This window comes from Lissotriton vulgaris, chromosome 11 (genome assembly GCF_964263255.1).
Source record: "Lissotriton vulgaris chromosome 11, aLisVul1.2, whole genome shotgun sequence".
Classification (NCBI taxonomy): Eukaryota; Metazoa; Chordata; class Amphibia; order Caudata; family Salamandridae; genus Lissotriton; species Lissotriton vulgaris.
Window position 1 is genome coordinate 488,180,384 of NC_141699.1, and position 25,195 is coordinate 488,205,578.

At 46.2% G+C, this 25,195-nt stretch overlaps 1 protein-coding gene across 2 annotated transcripts in view; it reads right to left on the reverse strand.

The window, feature by feature from the left end:
- Positions 1 to 25,195, reverse strand: part of GOLGA7 (golgin A7) — a 136,671-nt gene that overhangs the window by 1,495 nt on the left and 109,981 nt on the right. The gene's annotated exons all lie outside the window — the stretch shown is intronic.

Consider the following 25,195-nt stretch of genomic DNA (forward strand, 5'->3'; position numbering starts at 1 on the left):
TATTAAAAGTTTTGTTTGTCTACTTAGAAGACAAAACGTTTGTTAAAAAATACTGCTAAAAACTTCAGTTGAAGAGACATTCGAGTTAATTTAATAATAAGGCCTGACAAATGTCATCTTGTCTGACACTAGAAATAAGCGACCCATCCTGCATGGAATGGTGAGTAGGAGAGGAGAAAGTATCCTTATATGAGCACTGTTTTGATATGTACCAGAATCCTGATTTTTGTGTTTCAGCTTCTTCAATACATAGGTACAGTCAATGCCTTAAACTATAAACCTTACTATTCCATCAAAAGGGCATACACACTTTATTTGAGCTCTGTGACTCTGGATGACAACCATTCATTTTGTAGTAGTAAAGAACAAGTTACTTACCTTTGGTAACACTCTTTCTGGTGGATAAGCTCTTCTGGTAGATACTTTAACTACAGATTCCTCACTTTTACTCCAGCACTAGACTGGACCCATAGAATTTTTCAGCAGTGCTGCTGCGCTCCTCTGTGACTCTCTACTGCCACGGAAGTGACGGAGCAGAGCAGCTTATAAGTCACACCCCTGTGCGCTGACGTTCATTTAATAAACTTCCTCTTTCCACACCCTCAGATGTAGAGCACTCAAACAAACTGCAAGTGACAGTGAGTAAAAGTACTAACGTAGAAGCGGACTGTAATGGTCAGGTGTCCACTCCACAGAATGAGGGGGTGGGATGCAGTAAGATATCTGCAGGTTTAATGAGTATCAAACATTAAACACACAAAAAGTGATGGGAGGAATGCTTGCAAACAGTCTAACCGGTGGCAATTGCTCCAGGGAGCATTCCATGACATACATTTTTTTTATTGCAAAACTCACACAAAAATTATGGGAGGAAGCCTTGAAAACACTTCAAGCATTTGAATGCTACCCCGAGCGACTGCCAGTGGTTAGATTTTGTGAAAGCTTTCCTCCCATCAGTTGCCACACGATATGCTTCTAATGTTGCGGATTAGTTGGTATGTGAAAATTAGCATCTTTTGAAGTCCATAGTCCTTATGAGATTTCTGCCCTCCAACATACGAATAATGTCCTGTAATGTATTTTCTAATTATATAGGGCAAGATGTAGGTCGCCCAATACCGGTCCGTAACGGCCGAAATGACCGAATTTCAGCCATTACCGACCGGTATTTGGCATTTGGAATGTAGGTGGCATTTTTGTAGGATTCGGTATTTTACCGAATTGCTAACTTAAGGAATCGGTAAATTACCAATTTCTTAACATACCGAATCAGTAAATTACCGAATCCGTAATATAGAGGGCACTCAAGTGAGTGCATTCCTCAGTTAAGGATTCGTTATTGTAGTTGGTGGTAAATAAAGAAAACCTTTGAAAAAGCAATTTTTTGGCTTTTACAACACTGCGATGAGGCAGACATACCCTTAGGGCATGTATGTGTGCCACGTGTGCACACAAGCACTATTCAGGGGTGCAACAGGGTGTCAATGTGACACCCTGCCACCCTTGTATGTGTTCCTCATTTACCGATTCGGTAATTCCCATTCATTCCTATAGGCCTCAGGCCCATAGGAATGAATGGAAATTACCGATTCGGTAAATACGAATCAGTAAATACCGAATTTTACAGATTCGGTCAAATTTACCAAAAAATTACCTACATACTATTTACCTATTCTTAAATACCGAATCAGTAAAATTGAGTATTTAAGAATTGGTAAATAGTATTTACCTACATCTGGCCCATAGTCTTTACATATACATGTTCAGTGGTTTTAAGTCCAATATAGAGGGTTCTGTCATTCTGCCTCTTGATTTTTTTTTTCTTACAGAAGCCCTTTCCTTATGCCTCCCTTTTGAAGAAGCAACTGAACGTCCTCTACTAATTACGGTAGTGGGCCCTGTTTGCAAAACAAAAAGAAGATGGAGGGAATTCCAAATGTTGTCAAACATTCATCCCCGGTCACAGATCTTGGCCTAAATCCATTGTTTTTAGCTTGACACGAAATTCCAGTTTGGACCTAGCTATATGCAATTCAATCTTGACCTTGCTTCCCATGGGAACAGTCCAGCTCCAACTGCCAGGCCAGGCCCTCCATGGACTGGAAAAGATGCATCCTGGGACCGGTTACGGGGTATCACCCCCTCCTCTGCCAGGCTAGCTTGAATCCGGTCACCTATTTGTGTTGCTGTTTCACACACTTATCCACGGGAATTTATTTAGTGGTTTTTTGGGGGTGAAATGTTATGTAATAATCCTGCTCTGTTATGCTCAGAATAATCGGTCTCTGATGAGGTTATCCCACTGTTGTGCAAGGCACTTCAATCATTGGCAAATTGGTGTACTAAGATTAAAAGGACTGAATCCTCTGTCACTTGGCAGTAGTGACAGCCTCTTGGATGTCAGCCTCATTTTCTACCCCTGCCACAACAAGGCAGTGTTGTAGCAAAGATTTACTTGATTGATGTCCATAATGGGATTTATGTTATTTATAACCCAGTAGATATTGTTATGGTCAACCCTTAAGGTCTTTGGCTTGTGGAAGTAGATCTTCAAAAGACCCCCTCTGATGCAAAGATCATATTTAGATAGGAGCCTCTTGATCTATTTTTAGCTTTGGCATTAGCCAAGACCTTTCAATTCCACTGAAATATGTGCAATATACGTACAGCCAGCCACCTCTCTTCATCCTTTGATCTTTTGTTGGGCCATTCACACTTTGCTTCCACTCACTACAGCATACAGCATGGGGCAGTAGACAGCCTAGTTCCATTTATTGCTAATGTTTTTGTTGTTATTTAGGATTACTTTAGTGTTGTTTTTGTGTTTAGAACCTGATGTGATTGCAGGGCACTTCTGATAAACATTCCATCGTTATCAGATCCCATCTCCTGCTTGTTGTAAATTACTTTTGGCGTGTTTTGCTTTTCTGACTACTTCTACATAATAGATTGTGTCTATTTTAATGGTTCTGTATTGCGTTATCCTCTTTTTACCTTTGTCTTTCTTTCGCTCTTTTTCATTTCTATTTCTTCTATTCCTTCTTTCATTCATATTTCGTTCTTTACCTTCTTTTTCATTCTTTCTTTCCAGCCTTTTTTTTATTCTTGCCTTCTTCCCTTTTTCTCTTTCCTTTTTTATTCCTCCCTTCTTTCTCTTACTTTTTCATTCCGTCTTTCCTTCATTCTTGCTATCTTGCCCTCTTTCTTTCACTGTCCTTTTTTTCTCTTTCCCTTTTCCCTGCCTGCCGGCCTTCTTTATTTCTCAGCTTGAAGCCAAAGCCAGACTGACTGGATATTCTAAAACAAGAAAATGTTGCAAAAACCATGACAAATCAAAATATGAATTGCCAGAAGGCTGGTGGCCAAACCCAGACCCATTGGCTTTGCCAATGCTTGTTATTCTTCCCAGTGTGTCATCCTTTTATTTGAACCAAGAGATGCTCGCCATCAAAGGGTATGTTGATTATGTGACACTTAACTTCTGGTGGGAGTAGAGAATACCTAAAAATTGCATGTTGCCTAATGACAAATCGTGTGTTTGGCTATCAAATGAGACTCTGTTTCCTAGCGAAGATTTTAAACAAGTGTTGGAAACTATCTTCCCACTTTTCTACAACTGTCATACCTGTACCAGTTCTGTAAACTCTACAGCCCAGCTATCATCATCTGTGAAAAAAATCTAAACACTGGGAGGTCATTTTGAAAACCTTTGCCCCTGGCGCAGACATATTTTAACGCAACAAGGGAACCCAAAGAAGTTGAACAGGGACATTGGGAGTTAATTCTTTTAAACAACAGTGGTCCCTGGAGAAGGGAAGATTATTAGAGCAATAAATATAGACTCAGTCGTTACTATATTAAATGGACATGTCCAGCCGGACAGAGTTCGGATATTTACTTTAACCCTTTCGCTGCGGCGGCTATTCCGCCTCAGCGCTAACGGGGCAGTGCGGCCGCGCGGTGGCCGCATGCTGGTGACAGAACCGCTCCGTCACCAGCCGCGGTTGAGCTGTCCTCGTGACGGAGCGGTTCCGTCATGGCCCCGCCCGCCTAATAGAACGCGGCGCGCAGGCGCTAAATCAGCGCCGCGCAGGCGCGGCGGCCGGGCCATGACGGAACCGCTCCGTCATCAGCACAGCCTAACCGTAGCTGATGACGGAGCGGTTCCGTCATCAGCAGGAGAGGGGTTAAAGGAATTGGAGATAAATTTAAAAAAGTAATACAAACAGTGGGACACAAGCCTGTGCCCTACTTAACACATAGAAAATAATACAAAGCAGGGGGGAAAAAAGACAAACAGGGGGCTTAGGCAAACCTTTCGGTTTGTTGTACTGGGGAAATAAGCAATGAAAAAAAGGCAACAAATCTCATTATACACCTTTACAGTCAAGTATTCACAAGGTTTTGAGTGTATACGGTGTTTCAAAGTGTCAACAGCATTTCGATCCAGCATGGGAATATGCGGATCATCAGGACATAGATAGTATGCCAAATAATTGGAAGCCTCCTATGCCTGGTAAGGAATTGGAGAGTAAAATACAGGAATAAGAGGTTTAAGAGACATACGATATAGTCTGAAATTAAGAGGAGACAACGCAGCATTGACCTATGGAGGAAGACATAGGTGGCTCTTTGCGATACAAGTGGCAGGAAGGGGTGTGAGTGAGCGAGGTCGGTTAAGGCATAGTATTATACATATACCTGTTGTCAATTGGTTCAAGGGGCCAAATTATTAGTATCTGACCCAAAAGGAGGAGAATACAGCAGTCAAGAAGGTCTATTTGAACGGTGAATAATAGTTTGTGCTCTGTTTTGTGGGAGACGGAGGGTTGTAATGCAATGGAGAGACTAGTCGTGAGGGAGAAGGTAGTAACAGGGAGTGTGCATTGAATTAATTCTAAAGGTAGTGGATTAAGGATGTGTAATACCAATACAATTGATTGATCAGTATTTTTTGTGAAGTGCATGGGTACTAAGATGCGGAGAGAAAATATGAACTTATGAAACAAAGAAATTAATTTTCAGCTTTTTGCAGAATGAAGATAGTGGCTGGTGGGGCCTACTGCTAAATAGAGATTATTCTAAAGAGGGGCAGTTTAATTTTAGAAAAATAAACATTCATATTTTGACTTCCAAATTAATGATAGAATATAAACACTCAAAAATTGCACTTCAGTAAATTTCTTCACTTAAAAAAAAACAGTTCACCTCCTTATCATATGGAAAGGCAAGCAAGATTCGAAAAAAGTGTGGTGAACATCTTTGAACCTCAAAACTTAATATCGAGTATTCAGAAGGAGGAATAGTGTAAAAAAACGAAACTGAGCATATGTACTTTTTTATAAGGAACTTCATAAACTGCAATTGGCCAATGGAAAACTCCACTCTTGGCATTGAAATGCACTGTGCAACTAACACCTAGAAAAGCCTCCCGGGAATTAGCATAAATAAAGGCCTCCAAGTTTTTCATTTTCCATATTCCTTGCAGTGGAAGATTCCACGGTTTGCGGACTGAGCATGGATACTGCCTGAAACATGTATAGGACTAAAGGCTTCAAGCCATGCATGTAGATCAGACAATAGTAGTAGGTATCACTGTATATGGAAATGGATAAGTGATTTAAAAAAGCTATACTGTATCATCAGACATGAAGGAAAGTTACATTTATTAAGAAAATAATAATGATAATAATAATAATAATAATAATAATAATAATAATAATAATAATAATAATAATTCAATTGATTACCAATTACAAGGCCAAAGAACAATATGCATTTCTAATAAACGCAGCTTTTGGCGGCTATAGCAGGAAATATAATATTCTCCTTTCTTCAGGGCTAGAAGGCCATCGCCGAAGCAGTTGTAGCCCCTGGCCCTCCCTTCTTTCAGACTCCTGGCATGCCCAGGCTGCAGGAGATACAGCACCCTTGTGGGCTGGCCCCATCTCCGAAAAGTTGGAATAAATGAACCAAAACTTGCACTGGGTATATGAAAATTTGCTGAACCGAGTCACTTGAGCACTGAATGACAGTACAAATAATCTGCTGAGAAGTACTAGAGTTTGAAGGTATGCTTTTCCACTAGAAAAAAAACGATATGAATGCAGGCCATTCTGCACTGGTACTTCAGAGAAAATCCAAACTATTTGCCTCATGTGAGGCAGAGCACCAACAAGACGATCCTCAGTATCAACATGTTCAAGTTGTACAGTCGATCAGTAGGGATTTAAAGGTCATGCACAATGCTGTAAACGTCAGTAGTGATGCACATCTGAAGATGGAAGGGAAGATGGGTGCATCTACCAAGAGGTTGGACATATGAGGAAACAAATCAACATCTATTTTTACTAATTTGGAATTGTTTGTGTGAATAGACCGAGCCAGGCTCCTTGTTAAAGTGGTCAGCAACCGCAATGCCTTCTTTTAAATCATAATGTGCCGAAATGGGTGAAATGTACTAGGATTCCAAGATCTCCAAAGAGCCTTTGGTGACGAGTTCCAGCGGTCTTTGAAGGGACAATTCGGTGAGCAAACTCTGGTGTATGTGGTCTATGAAAGGAAATCATTCAGATCAGACTGTTTTACTAATCTGGCGAGGCAACACCGACACGGTGCTTCAATTCCATCAGTGGCTGAATGCACAAAATGACTTCCTACGGTTCACCATTGAGACCAGCAAGGACAGAATCGCTTTCCTGGACCTCTCCATTTATACCACACAAACGGGTTTAGAAACGGAACTCTTCCATAAGCCCATGGCAAGGAACTCACTTCTTCTATACTAAAGCCAACATCCGAAATCCTTGCGAGACAACTTGCCTGTGGGCCAGTTCTTACGTCTCAGACGCAACTGTTCCACCACAGATACCTTCAATACCCATGCTAGTGCTTTATCACAGCAACTAATACACAGACATTACCCCAAGAAGCTGATAAAGCGATCTTGGAAACGGGCGGCGAACAACAATAGAGAAGCATTGCTTGAAGCCTCTACGAGAGAACCCTTGCAAGATCGATTAACTCTGGTCAGTACCTTCAACACTAAGTCTAATAGCGTACAGAAAATTATAAGACGACATTGGCGGATACTCAACAGCGGAAAAGAGAAGATTGAATATCCCCTTTTTGCGTTCAAGAGAGCCAGCAGTTTGAGAGATAGTTTAGTACACACTCGTCCTCGAGAACAAGCCAAGAGACAACTAGGGACCCTATGGGACCTACCTGCAATCAAAGGGCACCATCCGTGTGGGACTTGCTCAATGTGTGCTTTGACTTACAGTGTCACCAGTCTAGACATCGGCACCACCAGACCATGGGAATTGCGTCAATTTTCAAATTGTAATAGTGAGAATTTAATCTATCTGATCACATGCTCTTGCAATGAAAAGTACATTGGGATGACGACTAGGAAAGTAAAGACATGCATGTTAGAACACAAAAGCACCTTCCGGTGTAAGAAGAACATATCTAAGCTGACACGACATTTTTTGGAGAAGAACCATGGAGAAACAGACTTCACATGGACTGTACTCGAAAAACCCTTTATACCAGCACACATCACAGACGTGACAGGTTTTTTGTTTCGGAAGGAGCAAAAATGGGTGTTCAAACTGCGTACAGATGTACAGGGGTTGAATGACGACATCCCCTGGCTGAGCCTGAAATGAACTTGAGTGGTACCTGTGATCTGTCTAAACTTTCTATAACAACATCGACACATAGACTTGGATATACTACCGGCACTGCACATAAGCCGGACCAGCACTCTAACGCTTGGTTTTCTGAGCAGGGAATGCACTACGCCTAGTATTTATGGTCTCTTGTGCCATACAATGGACGTCACTGGAGGGTGATACACCACCTTTGAGATATAAAATGGAGAGGTGATGACACACCTGCATCCATCTGAGGGACACCTGGGGAGGTGAAGATACACTGGGCTCCTTTTATGCCGTTTACTGTCCCCAGTGATTTCACAGCCCTTATGAACCTACACGAAGGACTAATTGAACAGAGGTACAAGTGATCTTCCCCCCTAAGTATATTCGTTAGAATGGGCTCTGGGCCTGTAGCACTTCAAGCCCCTTACCTCACTGGCAGCCCGGATTATGCCACATTGCATTGAGAGTTAGAACTACAGGAAAGACAACGATGACGTCATTCTGTAGTTCTATCTCTTCTCGCGAGAACACAGTGTTCTTGGTCCTTTTACCTTTTAACTTTTGGGACATTCAGCATACTTTGGTTTGGACTAACACGTCTGTAGATGCTGGGAAGCTAAGCGTGGTTGTGCTAAGAGTCGATGATTGGTGCGCTACAGGACGCCATCTAGATTAGGTCTTTTGCTGTATAGGCCTCCAAAGGCTAATGCCCCTTTGTCACAACTGCTAGGCCCTGATCTGGGGTCCAGTTTAACTGGGGCAGATTACACGATTCTGGGGGATTTTAATATCCACCTGGAATAAGCGGATGACAGCAACACGGCACTTATCACAGAGGCCATGACCAGCTGTGGCATGACCCAACTAGTACAACAAGGAACTCATTCCGCGGGTCACACTTTGGACGGGATTTTCTCCTCCAATGCTAACATCAGTATCTGGGAGGTGATGCCGGTCCCTTGGTCGGATCACAAAGTGGTTCATTTCATCCAAACTGTTGACTACGCAAAAACGGTCAGGGCCCAGCCGGGGGTTGGGGGGGGGGGGGGGGGGGGGGTACCACCTGTACCAGGACTGGGATAAGGTAGATATTGCCGAATTGCAAGCACAGCTTGGCGCCACTATATCCGGCTTAGATCAAGACTGCGATGTAGCTACAACTCAAGTAGAGAATTGGATCAAATTAGCAGTTCTCACGGTGGCTCCTATTAAAATTAAAAACCGTAAAAGATAAAACTTCTCGGAGCCCTGGTTCTCTGAGAAATTAAGACTACAAAAACAGACTTGCAGGCGGGCAGAAAGGAGATGGAGGGCCAATTATGAGGCTAGGGAGAAAGAACATTACTGCAAAGCATTAGCCACCTACAAGAAGCTGATAGCGGAAGAAAAATCTGCTTTTTTAATAAAAAAAATCAACGAGTCAAAAAACTCGAGCAAAGAACTGTTTGCCTCTGTAAAGAAACTCACTGAGCCCGCGGCCAAATAGGTTGAAGGTAGCACAGATCTGTGTAATGTACTAGGGCTATTTTTTACCGATAAGGTGAGACTCATCTATGATTCCTTCACTCCTCCGCACCATGATCTACAAGTAAGGGGAAATCTCCAGCCTAGTCAGGGCAAGCCCACAGTCTCTAGCCCCCCAAAATTCAAATTCTCAGTTCCTTCAATTGAACAGATCAATCATTTAGTTCTGTCAACTAAATCTGGGAGCTCTTTAGACCCATGCCCCCCCCCCCTCAGGTCATGCACATGTTTCCAGAGCTGCTCAGTACCCAACTCCAGCAGCTCCTCGCCAACATAATATGGTCCAAATGCTTCCCGAAAGCCTGGAAGGCGGCTTCCGTTTTGCCACTCCTTAAGAAGCCTAACCTAGACCCTAGACTAACACGTCTGTAGATGCTGGGAAGCTAAGCGTGGTTGTGCTAAGAGTCGATGATTGGTGCGCTACAGGACGCCATCTAGATTAGGGTGATCCGGTTTTTGGCGCATTTTCCAAATAGCGGAGTTTCTTTGGATGCACTGTATATTTGTGCAACAACCAGGGCACTATCGCAGTTTGACAGGAGTATAAGATTGCGGAGACAAACCAGAAACCTACGTAAACGGACTACAAAAATGGACGCTATGACGTCATTTTGTAGTTTCGGAAATATCGCGAGATCACGCGATAACGGTGCCTAACAGAGATGCTTGTTTTGAGTAACTGTCTGAGTATCTATCTCAAATACATCCAGGATTCGATATGTATGATTCTCAGAAATGATATGCTGGGCATTATCAATCGAATTATAAACTCAAATGACAGCGCTGTGCACCCGCTGGCAAACCTGATTGGTGGAGAGACCACCTAGTGACCATTAAAAGGATAGCTTGAGCCTGGCTCTTTGCCTCCCCCTGTCTCAGCCATTGCCAGAGACAACGCCGGACAGGTAAGGAGTTCCATCTTGGGCTTCTTTAGTTTTTTCCTGATAAACTTTAGCACCAGACAGTTTTGTGCAAGATTTATAGAGAGACACTGATCACTCTTGGGGTTCAGTGATCCCTTTAATACTCTACTTACTGTTTTATGTGAGGAGCAATTGATGGGTTTTAGTGGGGTGATGTCCCAGCCAGTAAGGCCATAGTAACACAAGTTCTTTTAAAGTAAGGGAGAGCAATTTCACTGGTACACATAGGAATGAGGTTTGCAGTGGATTAATTTGTCCCGCAGCCAGCACTCAGGGGTAGAGTGTTGGGAGAGGAAAGTGGGGTCGTCCGGGGCCGGGCAGTGGCATCGGGCAATCATCTTATCCATAGGAGCCCCTGTGCTTGGCTTGGACCAGTTGTCCAGAAGGATGTCTGTGAGGGCCTCTTTGAAAAGCAGCAGGGGCTCCGAAGAGGAGGCTGCTGCTGGTTGAAGCACCTCAGTCAGGAGGTTAGTCCTGACTGCCACCATAGGTAGGGGGAGAAAGCATGCCAAGGTCTGGGTATGTATCCAGACCACTGCGCAAACTATGCCCCGCACAAACAGGAAGGTATATAGCAGTTCACCATTGAGGGTACTACGGACAAAGCCAACTTGCGCAACCCTCAATCCCGGGAAAGAAGTTAAACACTGCACTAGCTGCTCGCTACAGCTTTGTTACACGCTCTGTAGTACAGCAGCTCACCACGGTGAGCAGGAGGGGCTCACTACAAGTAAACAGATAAAGGCAGCGCTAATAAATGCTAGGTCCCTGGTGAAACATAACACGGAAGTAGCCAATATGATAGATAGGTATGATCTAGACCTTTTATTAATAACAGAAACATGGGCAGATAAATCCTCAGAAATTGACCTGGCTTTGGCGGTGCCGGCGGGGTACTCTATATTTCACACTGACAGAATTGGTAAGCGGGGAGGAGGGATGGCCATTATCAGCAAAGAGGTATTTCAGGTGAGGGGTTTGGAGGGATTGAACTCCCCGGAGTGTGAAACCCTGCCATTTAAAATCCGTATTACCAAAAACTACACATTCAATGGTCTTTTGCTGTATGGGCCTCCAAAGGCTAATGCCCCTTTGTCACAACTGCTAGGCCCTGATCTGGGGTCCAGTTTAACTGGGGCAGATTACACGATTATGGGGGATTTTAATATCCACCTGGAATAAGCGGATGACAGCAACACGGCACTTATCAGGCCATGACCAGCTGTGGCATGACTCAACTAGTACAACAAGGAACTCATTCCGCGGGTCACACTTTGGATGGGATTTTCTCCTCCAATGCTATCATCAGTATCTGGGAGGTGATGCCGGTCCCTTGGTCGGATCACAAAGTGGTTCATTTCATCCAAACTGTTCACTACGCAAAAACGGTCAGGGCCCAGCCGGGGGTTGGGGGGGGGACCACCTGTACCAGGACTGGGATAAGGTAGATATTGCCGAATTGCAAGCACAGCTTGGCGCCACTATATCCGGCTTAGATCAAGACTGCGATGTAGCTACAACTCAAGTAGAGAATTGGATCAAATTAGCAGTTCTCACGGTGGCTCCTATTAAAATTAAAAACCGTAAAAGATAAAACTTCTCGGAGCCCTGGTTCTCTGAGAAATTAAGACTACAAAAACAGACTTGCAGGCGGGCAGAAAGGAGATGGAGGGCCAATTATGAGGCTAGGGAGAAAGAACATTACTGCAAAGCATTAGCCACCTACAAGAAGCTGATAGCGGAAGAAAAATCTGCTTTTTTAATAAAAAAAATCAACGAGTCAAAAAACTCGAGCAAAGAACTGTTTGCCTCTGTAAAGAAACTCACTGAGCCCGCGGCCAAATAGGCTGAAGGTAGCACAGATCTGTGTAATGTACTAGGGCTATTTTTTACCGATAAGGTGAGACTCATCTATGATTCCTTCACTCCTCCGCACCATGATCTACAAGTAAGGGGAAATCTCCAGCCTAGTCAGGGCAAGCCTACAGTCTCTAGCCCCCCAAAATTCAAATTCTCAGTTCCTTCAATTGAACAGATCAATCATTTAGTTCTGTCAACTAAATCTGGGAGCTCTTTAGACCCATGCCCCCCCCCTCAGGTCATGCACATGTTCCCAGAGCTGCTCAGTACCCAACTCCAGCAGCTCCTCGCCAACATAATATGGTCCAAATGCTTCCCGAAAGCCTGGAAGGCGGCTTCCGTTTTGCCACTCCTTAAGAAGCCTAACCTAGACCCTTCCATCCCCGCCAACTTCAGGCCAATTTCGAGAATCCCATTCCCAGCTAAGATCTTGGAAAAACGTTTGAATTCACAACTCGCAGGGTTTGTCAGAGACTCCCATGCCTTAGATGTTCCCCAATACGGGTTCATAGAGGAACATGGGACAGAAACTGCCTTGGTGATGGCAGCAGAGGAAATTAGGAGCATACTGGACGCAGAGGGGAAGGCCGCCCTCATTTTGTTAGATCTGTCGGCGGCCTTCGACACTGTTAACCACGAGATTCTCCTAACCCGGCTGGAGGAAATAGGCCTACATACATCTGCAATTGCTTTGCTGGCCTCCTTTCTGGGAGAAAGATCTTTCTCGGTTCAGCTTGGGGAATTCACCTCAAGGTCCTTCAGTCTGGCCTGGGGGGTACCCCAGGGTTCCTCGCTGAGCCCTTCCCTTTTTTATATTTAAGTTGCCCCCTTAGCCAACATCATTAGAAATGGCGGGTTCATCCCACTTTCCTACGCTGATGACATCCAAATAGTGGTGGCAATTTCCAACAACACTACTGAGACTGCGGAAAGATTGAGGCATTGCATGGACCAGGTCAGTGATTGGATGCAGGCTAATTGCTTAAAACCTAATGGCGACAAATCAGAGGTCATGCTTCTTGGGGCTGAACCTAACATCTGGTCAAGCAAATGGTGGCCAGACAGTCTCGGGAGATGTCCATCGCCAGTGGACAACGTGAGGAACCTGGGGGTTATATTCGACTCCAAACTTACTTTTAAGGTGCAAATAAACAAACTATTCTATAGTTTTGGTAGAGCGCAAACAGCTGCCCCAGCAATGAGGCGTCCCGGCGCTAAGAACCCAGATCCTAGCCTGAGCGGATAAACAAGGATGAAGGGAAATTACGGGAAAGGGAATAGAAGCGTTTTCACTGCTTTCCGGAATGCCGGTAGGCTTTCTATGGAGCGAATGTGTTGCGGCAAATCGTTCCACAGCTTGGCTCCAAGGAACCTGAAGGAGCGGCCGCCCATGCGGCAGAGTTTTATGCGTGGGACGCATAGAAGGTTTTGGTTAGAGGATCTTAGGTTCCGTGACGGCGCGTAGGGAGTGAGAAGTGGTCGAAGCAGAGGGGGGGTATTGAGTTTGAGGATTTTGAAGGACATAATGAGGGTTTTGAATTTGATTCTAGAATCAACGGGTAGCCAGTGTAGTTTTTTGATGGTCGCTCTGGCTGAGCATCTGCGGGGGAGGCCCAACCAGAGTTCTAGCCGCAGAGTTTTGCACGCGTTGGAGTCGTGCTATCTCACTTTTGTTGGCGCCAAGAAGGAGTACATTGGCGTAGTCTAGACGCGAAAGGATGGTGGCTTGGATAATGAGTTGGCGAGTTTTTGCGTCGAAAAAGCCTAATATGTGGCTGAGGCTCCTCAGCAGGCCAATACAGGTGCCGGCAACTTTTTTGGTGTGGGCCTGAAAGTTGAGTGACACATCCATCCAAACGCCCAGATTTTTCACTAGGGTTTTGGGGGGGGGAGATGGTGCCCAGGGAAGACGGCCACCAGTGCTCATTCCAGAGGCTGGTGTTTTTGCCAAGGAGTAGCACCTCTGTCTTACCGGCATTGAGTTGTAGACAATTCATTGTCATCCATTGGGCGACCTCAGAGAGTCCGTTTTTGAAGTTAGAGGATGAGTTGGAAGGACCTTCTGAGAGAGCGATGGCCAACTGTGTATCGTCGGCGTACGATACTAATGTCAAGCCCCACTCTTTGGCCACTGCCGCCAAAGGCTGGACGTAGAGATTAAAAAGGGAGGGGCTCAACGCAGAGCCCTGCGGAACTCCCTGTGCAATGGGGTGGGGTTTGGATAAGAAGGGAGGGGCAGAGACTCGAAAGGATCTGTTTTCGAGGAATGATCGGAACCAATCCAAAGCACGACCAGATACTCCAAAAGTCTCCAAACGATTAAGAAGGATGTCATGGGATACCGTATCAAAGGCCGCGCTGAGGTCCAGAAGAATCAGCGCAGCACTTTGACCAGCGTCTAAAATCGTTCGGAGGTGCTCTGTGGTGGCTAAGAGAGCAGACTCAGTACTATGGCCTGGTCTAAACCCGTTTTGCGATGGGTCCAGAATGTTGTTTTTGACCATGTGCTGGGATAGAGTACTGTTGACATGCGCTTCAGCGAGTTTGGACAACCATGGGAGCAGGGAGATTGGACGAAAATTCTCCGGTTTTGATGGGTCTAGGGTGGGTTTCTTGATGATGGGCGAAACCCACGCTTGCTTCCAGGCAGATGGTACACACGCTGAAGTGAAGGAGAGGTTCAGGATAGCGGTAAGTGCCGGTAGGAAGAAGTTGAGTGACTCTAAGAATTGAGCCAGGCGCATGGGGTCCGCAGGGGAACCAGATTTGACTTTTTTACATAGTTTGATGAGGTTATCATCAGAGATTTCCGGGATGCAAGTCAAGGTTGAGTAGTTGGGGGAAGAGGAGGGGCTGCTAGTAGTGCTAGGGAGTGCTGAGGGAAGGAGGTGTAGATTTTCTGTACCTTGTCGACAAAGAACCTAGCGAGATCTTCGCAAACTAGCCTCCTCTGTATGGTACATGCTAAAACTAATCAGGAAGCTGTTGCCATACATTCCACCGGACACATGCAAAACACTGGTCACCTCGCTGGTCCTCTCAAAATTGGATTATGGCAATGAACTTTATGCAGGGTTGCAAAAACAGCTATTATTAAAACTCCAGCGGCTGCAGAACGCTGCAGCCAGGCTGGTACTGAATGTTCCAAGGTTCGAACCAGTAGAACAAAAAATGAGAAGTCTCCACTGGCTCCCTGTAGGAAAAAGAATCCAGTTCAAGTCAGCTTGCCTGGCTTACAAAACACTGCATGGAACAGGCTCTCACTTCCTAAAGAGAAATCTAAAACATTACGAACCATCCAGGACACTAAGATCTAGTAGTGCTAAGCTTCTCATAACTCCCAGATTTAAACAACTAAGATGAGGGGGCGGGGGGGGGCATGGGGGATCAGAAGTTTCCTACTGAACACAGCAAAAACTTGGAACAAGTTACCCGTTGAATTAAAAAACAGCCCCTCACTGTTGGCCTTTCGAAAGAACCTGAAAACTTGGCTTTTCTCAGCTTAGTCGAGTAATGTGGGCCGCAAGGTTCTCGCACTTCTGCAGCTCAGTTCATCAGCGCCAAGACGCCCTTGGGCATTCGTGCGCTCTATAAATCCACCAATCAAATCAAATCAAATCACTGGCCTCACCCAGTCCCTCTCTCCAATCCGGCTCTTCCAGCTGGGCTGCTTGAGGGTCAATAGACCCCTCCCAGTCCTCCTCACCCTTCTCTGGCTGCCACTCAGGGCAAGAAGGAATGCCAGAATAGAACAGATGAACAAAAGTAACGGTCGCCGCTGGTACCGGAGTAGGTCACCGCCGGACTGGTTTCATGTCCATGTCTAGGTCGATGCCGACTGGGGGACACAACGGGCGTCGGAAGGGGCGGAGGTGTCGCCAATGGATTTGGTGCCGGAGGTGTCATAAGGTCAACCGGCGCCGATCTGGATCCAGGTCTGGATCCCTGGGGGCCCTGCAGCGCCAGAGCTTAAACCACCGGCATCAAAGGCCTAGAACCCACAGATGAGTCCGCGGGGCCCGTGGCGTGCCGGCAGATTCGGAGCACCCCAGAAGTTTGGAGTGGAGCGCTTCGTAAAAGTTACAAAGTTGGGCAGGGGTCGCCCCGGCTCCCGGGAAGGAAGTCTGGGTCAGAGCCGACCCAACAGGCTCCGTAGGCGGAGCAGGATGACTACCTTCCGCAACCTGCAACGTGTCGGCCGACAGATGGGGAGAAGACGAAGAGCGGCGGTGCTTCTTCGCATTCGTTTTGTGCTTCGACTTACACAAAGACTTCGAAGAGGAGTGATGGTGGCGACTCCGCGACTGGTACCTCGAGCGGCGCTGAGCTGACTGGGGGCCTCGAGAAGCTTTCAGGACTGCTCCCGCAAAGACTTAGTGTTCATGGCCCAGCAGTCAGAGCACGACTTTGGGTTGTGGTCGAGCGCCAAACACCAGAGGCACACAAGCTGTGGGTCCGTGACCGACATCAACTTGTGACAGGAGTGACAAGGTTTGTAGCTGGTCCGTCAATGTGACATCCCTTGCACCAGGTGTCAAACGACTCGAAAAAAGAAGTCCACAAAAAGTCAAAAAAGCTCTAGTCACAAAAAGCCAAAGGGTACCGCTCTCTCCAGATCTGAGCTGGCTGGCGCGGAAAAAAAAAAAGAACTGATGTCAGCATGCGGGGGCGGCATCCAAGTAGATACTGCAACGTCATTCCGGCGATGACGATACCAACGGCAAAAGTGGAGTCGACCAACGCCACCTACTGACGTGCAGGGGTACTGCTGAAGAAAAATTCTCCGGATCCAGTCTGATGCCTGGAGGTAATTCTAAGGTAATGAATCCATAACGAATAGTCTCTTTCAGATATACCATACAATACTAGATGAGAGAACATAACAACACACACCATTGCATTATTAGCAGATTGATTTTCCATCGACTATTATATAGGTTGTACTTTCACCTCTCAACTATACCCTTCTCAAAGTGTTCTGAGGCCACTGTAAGGTGATCTACAGTTAACACTCAAGATCTTAATAACACACACATTATCCTTTCTTCCCATTGATCTACAAATATAAAGGTGGTGTTTCTTCTGCGTCTTCTGCTTCAGAGATGTGAATTCTTCTGGAATCTTCATGGTGGTGAATATAAACATGTACTATTACGAAGATACCATGCTTCTCTATAATAAAAGTTTCCAACAAACACTGAACCAAGATGCCTTGTAACTGAGCCAAAAATATTTCTTGGTCTTCTAGCAAAGAGAAAATCTAAATAGTAAAAGTACTCTGAATGAGGGCCATTTGAACTAACAGGCTGTGTGTGGTGTTGATGTACTTTCAGCTTTAGGCATAAAAGCTCCACGAAAGCAAAAAGAAACAACACAGTCTTGAATTCAAACAACAATAACAGAGTAAATATTAAAAGTAATCAAGTATCCCAGTCCAGCAGAGTTTACTTTGCTAAGTAAGCAACTGCACCCTGAATTAATTCTGTATGAAAAGGGAAGACGAGCAGGGAAGAATGTCCTTTGGACTCCTGCCTACTCGTGCGTTGCTTGCACAGAACCAATCAACATTCCCATTAACCTGTAAAAGGAAGAACATCAGATGGACTGTTTAAATAGAGAAAGTACACTCAACTAGGGATAGGCTGAGGAATATTTCACTGTTGGTACCACTTTGTCTCAATGATCTAGAGACACTGGACCTAGGACGGAGGACCACATGAGAATATTGATCATACATGATATTGATGGGAATCCAACACAGGTATTCACTATGCTAACACAGGGTTAACCATCTTCTGGATGACGCCTTGAGCTAGTACTCTTACTAATCTGAGACCATAGCTCCTTTCCTGATACATGATTCAGATGTTAGACCCATAGGTTTTCTAGGTTGATCCGATGACTGACAAGATGCCAATGAGTGGAACTCCAAGTGCAAGAGCAGTGGTGGCTGCCGTAGCTCAAGTGGACTGAGCTCAGAGTCCTGCTGGAGGTTCCTTTTTTGCCAAAGCATAACAGAATTTAATATAAAGGACAACCCATCTAGAGATGGTACGCTTTTGAACAGCCCATTCTTTCTTGGCAACTCCATAGCCAATGAATAATTGATCATCGACCAGGAAAACGTTTGTGCGGTCAAGGTAGAAGGACAGCGCACGTTTAGGGTCCAGACGGTGGGGTCTTTCCTACTTGGAAGGGTCCGGAGGAGGGAAAAAGGTGGGCAAAGTAATGGTTTGTCCAGTGTGAAAAGGTGTAACCACTTTTGGAAGAAACAAGGGTCTCGTTCGAAGCACCACTTTGTCCGGGTGCACAGAGAAGAAAGGGGGCTTAGAAGAAACTGCTTGACGCTCACTCACCCTGCGAGCAGAGGTGATGGCAACTAGGAAGGCAGTCTTCAATGTGAGGAGCCTGACAGGACAGTTGTGAAGAGGCTCGAAGGGTGCAAACTTAAGATAAATTAAGACAAGGTTCAAGTCCCACTGGGGCTTTATGAAAGGAGATGGAGGAAAGAGATGAGTAATGCCCTTAAAGAATCTATTTACAATAGGGATTACAACAAAGATGGCTGATCTGGTAGCCGAAGGAAAGCAGAGATGGCCGCAAGATAGCCTTTAAGAGTGCCCGGGACAGAGCCCTCTTGGGCCAAAGAATGGATGTACAAAAGGACCTCTGAAAGAGGGGCAGAAAGTGAATCCATCGCCTTTGCTGTGCACCATGCGACAAAACTTATTCCATCAACAGGCATATACCGTATTAATGGAGGGACGTCTGGCTGCCAAGAGGACATTACAGACTTTGGGTGGAAGGTCAAAAGCCGTCAACTGTCGCCGCTCAATATCGACGCAAGGAGGTGGAGGCTGGGCAGGTTTGGGTGAAGAACCATACCCTACTGCTGCGACAGAAGATCCTCCCGAAGAGGAAGCCTGAGTGGAGGATCGATGGCCATGCTCAGGAGCTCTGTGTACCAGACTCTTTGTTCCCAGTCCGGAGCCACAAGAATAACTTGGGCCCGGTCGCGCTTGACCTTCTTCAGCACTCTGGGTAGAAGTGGTACAGGTGGAAAGACGTACAGGAGGCCGCAGTTCCACTCGTGACGAAAAGCGTTGCAGAGCCAGTGCACCCATGGTAACTCCAACTAGGAGAATTTGTGACATTGCGCGTTCTCTTCGGTGGGGAACAGATCTAATCAAAGCTCTCCCCACCGCTGAAAGAGACCTTGCACCACCTCTGAGTGAAGACGCCATTTGTGATCTACCAGGCACCAGCAGCTGAGTTTGTCCGCCTTGGCGTTCAGAGAACCTGCCAGGTGTTGAACCACCAAGGTCATGCCCTGATGTTCCAGCCATGTCCAGAGACCAGGAGTCTTATGACATAGGGTCCACGACCCCACCCCACCCCACAGGCGTTTGTCCTTCTTGGGTACCAGGAAGTAGTGGGAATAACAACCACGACCTACTTCTGGCACAGGGACTTGCTCGATGGCTCCTTTGGCCAAGAGAGCCCCAACTTCCAGACGGAGAAGGGCCAAGTGATCTTCCGACATGCGATGAAGTGTTGGTGGTATGGAGGGAGGGGTAGTTTCGAAAGGGAGGGAGTAGCCTCTTCGGACTATCTGCAAAACCCACCTCTCTGACTTGATGTTTTGCAAGTGGGGGTGGTGATGGAGTATCCTGCCGCCCACTGGCAACTGATGGCCCTGAAAAGTTGGACTAAGAAGGTTTGGAAGCTGCTGCAGGGGGACGCTGGTGGACTGGCCTGCCCGCTGCCCCAGACCCACGATGCAGGGGCCCCCATCCCTGGCCGCGCAGTCTGGACAGCTTGCGCAGGCCTGTGGCTCTGGGTGGAATGTGGAGGGGCACCCCTTTCGTTGCCACAAAAGGGGCGAAAAGCGGATTGCAAGGGGCGAGGTGGTACGAGGCCCAAGGATCTGGCCGTAGTCCTATAAGCGATTGAGCTCGTTGTCCGCTTTGTTGCCAAACAATCGACGGCCATCAAATGGCATGTCCAAAAGAGTTGATAGAATTTGGAAAGAGAGGGGACCCCTACAAACTAGTGGCTTGCTAATCGTAGGGAATACACAAACATGAGTTGAGAAGAAAAATAGCAAACCAATTGATATTAGTGCCCTTGTTGCAACCTCATTTTACATATTCATTACATTGACATTAATAATTCGCTTAGACAGCAATGTATGAAAAATATATGATTATTTTATTTTTCTTATTGTTTGTTTCATTTTTATGTCTTTTTTTCCATTTTGAACAACAAGATTTTATATTTCTTCTTTAAAACGTAAATTCATTTAGTTCATAGAGTAACAATTATAGTTCATACCAGTGACAGTAAATAACATGCAATACCTATTGTGAACAAAAACACACAACAATATACATTTAAATACAAAAAAGGTGCTGTACGATATGTTCGGTCGATGGAAAATTTTATGAAGGCAAATGCGGTAGAATAGAGCACAACGCGTTTCGGCCTGAGGCCTTCATCAGGTGACCGTCATTTCTTTTTTTACACAGAGACAGGTGTACAACAAGTTCTTTACTTAGTTATCCTGTAGAGTAGATTCCAGTTATTTCATAAAACTGAGGTTCTGTTGTTTTTGATATCGAGACCGAATCTCCTGAGGCGGAAAGCCGGGAGAAGCACCAATTGCTTTTTACTGTGTTTGCTGTGTTTTTAAAACCAAACCTTAATCTGTTGATATTTCGCGCTGACACTCGACCTACCTGGGTATTCCTCCCGCCCTCACCGACGCCGAGGCTGCTGGCCACGCCCACTCTTAGGCCACGCCCCCTCCCGCCCTTCTAGCTTCATAAGCGCTGATCGCTAGCGCTTCGTGAAGACCGAATCTCCTGAGGCGGAAAGCCGGGAGAAGCACCAATTGCTTTTTACTGTGTTTGCTGTGTTTTTAAAACCAAACCTTAATCTGTTGATATTTCGCGCTGACACTCGACCTACCTGGGTATTCCTCCCGCCCTCACCGACGCCGAGGCTGCTGGCCACGCCCACTCTTAGGCCACGCCCCCTCCCGCCCTTCTAGCTTCATAAGCGCTGATCGCTAGCGCTTCGTGAAGACCGAATCTCCTGAGGCGGAAAGCCGGGAGAAGCACCAATTGCTTTTTACTGTGTTTGCTGTGTTTTTAAAACCAAACCTTAATCTGTTGATATTTCGCGCTGACACTCGACCTACCTGGGTATTCCTCCCGCCCTCACCGACGCCGAGGCTGCTGGCCACGCCCACTCTTAGACCACGCCCCCTCCCGCCCTTCTAGCTTCATAAGCGCTGATCGCTAGCGCTTCGTGAAGACCGAATCTCCTGAGGCGGAAAGCCGGGAGAAGCACCAATTGCTTTTTACTGTGTTTGCTGTGTTTTTAAAACCAAACCTTAATCTGTTGATATTTCGCGCTGACACTCGACCTACCTGGGTATTCCTCCCGCCCTCACCGACGCCGAGGCTGCTGGCCACGCCCACTCTTAGGCCACGCCCCCTCCCGCCCTTCTAGCTTCATAAGCGCTGATCGCTAGCGCTTCGTGAAGACCGAATCTCCTGAGGCGGAAAGCCGGGAGAAGCACCAATTGCTTTTTACTGTGTTTGCTGTGTTTTTAAAACCAAACCTTAATCTGTTGATAAGCAGCACTTCCGGGCTCGGGCTCGGGCGGACAGGTCAGCGTTCTAGTGGCCCCTACGGCCTATAAATGTGTATAGGCCAGCGACCGCGCAGCGGACGCGTGCAGCGGGCGCGCCGGAAGCGCGCCAAAGTCAAGCCCGTCTGCGCCCGTCCGCGACTGGACGGGGCGCGGGGCCATAAACCCTGGCTCACCGACATCGACCATCACAAGGTATGGCAGGCAAGAGCTGCTGGATATACGCTCCAACATCCCTTTATGTGATAAACAACCGATGCATGTCCTATCGCTAATAAACTGCTTCTCTTGCACTTTTTCCCCTGTCACCCCTGTCACCATTCAGAAACCGGCCAGTGATATTAATACAATAAAGTCAGCTCTGTTAAATTGCAGATCCCTCCGAAAACATAGCTTAGAAATTTTTCATCTACTGGAGGACGATACTATCCAAATTCTGTTTCTTACAGAAACATGGCTGGATGAACACTCCGAGCCTGATATCATACAAACCCTTCCTCCTGGCTTCGTCCTTTCCAGATTGGATAGGAAAGATGGCAGAGGGGGGGGCATTGCGATAGCTACTAAAACCCCATTAGAATGTACCCTCTCTTCTACCATGATTGACCACTGTGAAGCGGCCACTTTCACCATCACCACTGGTCCCAATCATTCCCTCTCGGGTATTCTGGTGTACCGACCCCCTGGACAACTGTATGATTTCACTCCTACTCTGGTAGAAGCCATCACTCATCTTGCGCTCAAAAAAACCCGCATTCTAGTGCTTGGTGACTTTAACGTCCATTTTGACGACCCACTCAATAAAGAGGCGGCGGATATCAAATCAGAGCTACTCTCCTTAGAACTAGAGCTAAAAAATACCGATCCTACCCACCACCATGGTCATCTACTAGACCCGGTATTTGGAAATTGGAAGGGAATTCAAACCTCTGCTCCTCAGCCAATTCCTTGGTCTGATCACTTCATAGTGCCAATATCCATTCAACTAGAAAGGTCTGAGCAGTACAAACAAAGCTCTCAACGTTTCAAGCGTAGAAGATGGAAAAATTTCTCCATTGACTCCTTTTCTAACATCATTCAGGATGCTGGCCCCCCAAAAGGATCTGATAGTGAGACAACCTATGCTCACTTACAGGATAATATCACTAAAGCGCTGGATGCTACCGCTCCCATTCGTACTACCACCAATGCCACAAGAACTAGAAAAACTGCCCCATGGTTTAGTCAGGAGCTCCAGATCGCGAAAACAGCGTGCAAAAAGCTCGAAAGAGATTGGCGTGTCAATTTCTGCCCTGAAATAAAAACCAGATATAAAACAGCACAAAAAGATTACTACAGAATGGTACGTACATCTAAAGCTTCCTACTATAATAAGCGGATCCAGGAAGCTGAGAACTCCTCTAAGGAGCTTTTTCTGATCTATAAGGAGATCTCTATAGTTGAGTCCAACCCCACTCCCCAGAATGATTCAGTGGATATTTGCAATAAGATTGCCAAGTATTTCTCCGACAAAATCACCAACATCTATGCTAATTTTTCTAGCAACATAAAATCTGGCAATGACTTCATAGAGAATGATGCTTATATAAGCACTCCCATCCATCTAAGTACCTTTTCTGTACCTCCAACCGAAACTCTAACTAAAATCTGTAAGAGTATTAAGTCTGGTTCACCACGCGATCCCGCCCCTCCTAAAATTCTAACGGCCAGTCTCCCGGCCCTGGAACCGCATTTCAGACATATGTTGCAAGTATCATTCTCTACAGCTACTCTCCCCGCGGACTGGAAAAGAGCTATAGTACTCCCTATTAAGAAAAAACCTAACCTGAGCCAGGATATATTGGAGAATCTACGTCCAATTTCTCTTCTCCCTTACCTCGCCAAATTAGCTGAGAAGGTAGCTAATGCCCAACTTATGAGACATCTTGAAACACAAGAAACCTTCCATCCCTCACAATCGGGCTTTAGATCAGGCTTCTCCACAGAGACAGCACTCCTAAGAGCTACTGAAACTCTGCGGGAGGGAGCGGACTTAGGCAAAACCATGGCCTTGATCATGCTAGACCTCAGTGCCGCGTTTGACACTGTAGCCCACTCCATACTGCTACAGTGTCTAAACAGAGCGGGAGTCACAAAAGAGGCTCTAGGATGGCTGAAAGCTTTTTTAACCAACAGAAGCTTTCAGGTCCAAAGAGGGACCTGTCTCTCGGACAGCCTAACCTTAGAACAGGGGGTACCACAGGGCTCGGCCCTGAGCCCCACCCTGTTCAATTTGTATATGACACCTTTGGCAGAGGTGGTCCAATCGTTCGGCGTGGAGCTTGTCTCCTACGCCGACGATACACAACTCCTGATCTCCCTGTCCCAATCCCCCTCCTCGGAGGCCGATAACTTCAAATCCTGTATGTGCAAGCTGGCCATATGGATGAATGAGCACTGTCTCAAATTAAACGGAACAAAAACAGAGGTGCTCATTATAGGGGGAAACAACACCAATTGGACCAAAGACTGGTGGCCTACATGTCTGGGACCAATACCTACCCCCAGTCAGGAGGCCAAGAATTTGGGTGTCTTGATTGACAACAAACTCTCGTATGACAGTCATGTTAGAAAAACAGTTGGAAAATGTTTTGGAGTTATGAAGACGCTCAGCCGCACCATGGACCTACTCCCATTGAGTTCCAGGCGCACCATGACACAAGCTCTGATCACTTCCCGCATCGATTACGGGAATGTGCTTTTGTTGGGCACTTCTGAAAAAAACATTAGAAAGCTGCAGGTCCTGCAAAACTCAGCGGCACGCCTTGTGCTCAGACTCCCGCGCAGAGCTCCATCTAAACCTTCCTTGGATGCTCTGCATTGGCTGCCCATTAGAAAGAGGCTAATTTTCAAGGCACTCCTCTGGTGCCATAGGATCATTCATCAGAGAGCACCCTCCTATTTGTCCGACCTAGTTTCCCGTTATGAACCCTCCAGATCTCTACGTTCTAAGGGAACAGGCTTGCTTAAAACCACACGCCCAAAAAAAGCCAGACTTGGAGGCAGGTCCTTTCGCACTCTTGCGGCCAAGGAGTGGAACACCCTCCCCATGAATATTAGACAGGAAAAAAGCGAAACATCTTTTAGGAAACTTCTAAAAACACATCTTTTCATCAGCTAATTTCACTGGTTGCTGCCTGTCTCTTCTTCCGCCCAAGTAATACTCTCTCCTAAGCGCGGGGACACGCCGGGAGGCGTCACCAGGCGCTTTATAAACTCCTATAATAATAATAATATTAACCCCTTCGAGGCTAATGACGAGCTGGGCTCGTCATGGCGCTTACCTGCCGTGCGCTGATGACAAGGCCAGCTCGTCATGAAATAAAGTAAAACAGCAATTCCCAGCGCAGGACGGGAAAACGCCTAGCAGCCATGGGGTTAAGGAGGTTTCAGCAGGAAACATGTAGCACTGATATTTGCTGTTTCCACTTCTTGTTTTCAATCTAGGTTACTCATAGGATATATTTTTTTGGTTGAGTAATGATTCACAGGCACAACTTATTTCACTCCAAATTGGTTCCACAGTT